This window comes from Poecilia formosa, unplaced genomic scaffold, assembly GCF_000485575.1.
Source record: "Poecilia formosa unplaced genomic scaffold, Poecilia_formosa-5.1.2 Scaffold399, whole genome shotgun sequence".
Taxonomy (NCBI): domain Eukaryota; kingdom Metazoa; phylum Chordata; class Actinopteri; order Cyprinodontiformes; family Poeciliidae; genus Poecilia; species Poecilia formosa.
Window position 1 is genome coordinate 130,689 of NW_006800338.1, and position 3,306 is coordinate 133,994.

Here is a 3,306-nt window from a genome sequence, read left to right on the forward strand (position 1 = left end):
CATCCAACACATCCAACCGGACATCCAACACATCCAACCAGACATCCAACACATCCAACCAGACATCCAACACATCCAACCAGACATCCAACACATCCAACCGGACATCCAACCGGACATCCAACCAGACATCCAACACATCCAACCGGACATCCAACACATCCAACCGGACATCCAACACATCCAACCAGACATCCAACAAGACATCCAACAAAACAACCAACACATCCAACCAGACATCCAACCACACATCCAACCAGACATCCAACAAAACGTCCAACCAGACATCCAACCACACATCCAACCAGACATCCAACAGACCATCCAACCAGACATCCAAAACATCCAACATATCAAACCAGACATCCAACCAGACATCCAACATATCCAACACATCCAACCGGACATCCAACACATCCAACCAGACATCCAACAAAACCTCCAACACATCCAACCAGACATCCAACAAGACATCCAACAAAACAACCAACACATCCAACCAGACATCCAAGAAGATATCAACAAAACATCCAACCAGACATCCAACCACACATCCAACCAGACATCCAACACACCATCCAACCAGACATCAAACAAGACATCCAACAAAACGTCCAACCAGACATCCAACCACACATCCAACCAGACATCCAACAGACCATCCAACTGGACATCCAAAACATCCAACCAGACCATCCAAACACTCATCCAACAAAATGTCCAACCAGACATCCAACAAAACATCCAACAAAATGTCCAACCATACAACTATACATTAAACCAGACATCCAACCGTACATCCAAATGTACATCCGACCAGACATCCAACCATGTAACTATACATCCAACCATATGTCCATACATTGAACCATCCATCCATCCATCCATCCATCCATCCATCCATCCATCCATCCATCCATCCCTGCTAAATGACTGGGTGAACCTAGCCCCACCCTTGANAACATGGTAAACGAGGCGTTGACTCTAAATTGACCTTATAAGTGGGAGTTTAGCTTGATAACATGATCACACACGCATACACACACATTTTTATGGCTCCACATACACAGGAAATTCTTATTAATCCCAGCCATAATTCTGCAAATCCATCAACTGATCCCTATCTGTGCAAACTGGGCTAATATTAGAGCAGATGCAAAGAAACGTGTGTGTTTACATGCATTTACATATGCGTGTGTGTGTGCGTGTGCGCGTGTGCGTGTGTGTGTGTGTGTGTGTGTGTGTTGCAGTGACGGAAAAACAGTTTTGTAATTACATCTGGAAGTCTCGTTATCAGAAAGCGAGCGGCCGACGGCGAACGCTTTGAAATGCGGCGGCTGAGCGACGCGGCGACGCCCGAACGACGTTCCTGCGCCTGATAAACCAAACGATGTAATTACGTCTATTAGCATTTCTGAAACCGGAGTTCGATTGGCTGCCAGGCGCAAAAAAAAAAAAACAACAACAGGCTGTGAGCTTCTGTTTTTGTTTACAATCATTTTTGGGTTTTAATACGTGTTATTTCAGATTATTGTCCTTCTAAAAGGAGGTTTGTTTGGATTCTGTTGATCTACAACTGAAGGGAGTGAAAACTAAGTTCAGCTTTAACAAAATGCTTTTCACGACTAAAACAAAACAACCAGTAAAGAAACATTCTAGTGGCAAAATTAAAGAGTGATGAACAGTTGGAAAAAATAATCAATATTCCAATTATTAATCAAGAGCAGCTCCAATCAGCTGTGTTTTAGTCTTCATTTGAAGGAAGTCAGTGTTTCAGCTGTTTTGCAGTTTTCTGGAGGATTCACACAACAGCAACAGATCTTTAATGTATCTGAGAAATGTTCTTCAGGTGGCAGAAGGCTGATTTTATAACCGCCTTTATGTGACTCTGAAGGTCCAAACCCAGATTTCATCCTGATCTCTAGTTTCTATTTGCTGTACCTGAAGCTGAATCTAGATTGTTCCAAAAATGATAACTTTAGTTTGGTTATTTTCAGCTGGATAAAGTTGCAGCAAAGGAAAACTTCTGAAAATATTCTGAAATATTAGGAAGTTGGCTTACCTCATGTTTGAACCAGCTGAAGAGCATCCTTTATACCTCTGGCATCTGGGCCAATCAAAACGCAGGAAAGAATGCCTTGTGCCAGCCAATCAGTGACGACCTCTTATGTGTCTTTGAAAAAAAAATAATTCCTGTTTGTGGCTTTCAATGTTTTTAATTTTATAAAGGTAAATTATTTGTTAGGTTTGAAGAGAAGCAGGTCGGTCAAAATGTCTGACAATTTTAAGCTTTTTATTGGATAGCTTTAGGATGTCTTTTTTTATCTCAGAATTTAGATTTTAAATACAGAATTTTGATTTTTACACTGAAAATTTTACATTTTTTCAGAATTTTGAATTTTTTTTCAGAATTCTGACTTTAATTTCAAAATTTTTCCTTAGAGTCAGAATTCTGACATTCTTTTCTCACAATTACACTCAGAATCCAGAATTTTTTTCCCTGAGAATTTTGATTTTATATTCAGAATTCTGACACATTTCCCCCAGAATTCTGACTTTAATCTCAGAATTTTGACTTTTGATCTCAGAATAATTTTTTACCTTTAAATTCATAATTTTGACTTTACACTCAGAATTCAGATTTTTTTCCCCCCAGAACTTTAATCTCAGAATTAAAAACTGAAATCTAACAATTGTTAGATTTCAATTCTTTTGGGGTTTTTTTTTCCCTCTTGGCCCTAATCTCCTTCCGTAGAAATGACCTGGTAACTCTTGCTGATGTCTTTCCGCCTCGCCATCGCCTGTATCCTCCTCCCCAGTGAATCTCCAGGGTTTCTTCTTCTTTTTGTTTGATTCTAACTGCTGCCGTGCGACGCGGTTCGTTTTCCCACACTCCCCCCGTGTGACGGGTGAGGATGTTAGCGGCGGTTTAATTAATACCACAGAAGATCGGCGCTCCGCTCCCCTCGCCGCATCCGGACATTAATCAGAGGTATTTTCAGGGGAAGCAAGGCGGCGCAGGTGCAAATCGTCGGGGGCAGAAGAGGGAGCGTCGGATGATGTATGGAAATACACGGGGAAACCTGATCCGGCCGTCCAATCATCATCCATCACCGCCGGTCGCCGGGCGGAACGCGACGACCGAGGAGCGGCGAGGAGAGAGAATCCAGTCTGGGGTTATAGGAGGCGACGGGACGAACAACACATCCAACCGGACATCCAACACATCCAACCAGACATCCAACCAGACATCCAACTGGACATCCAAAACATCCAACCAGACATCCAACCAGACATCCAACTGGA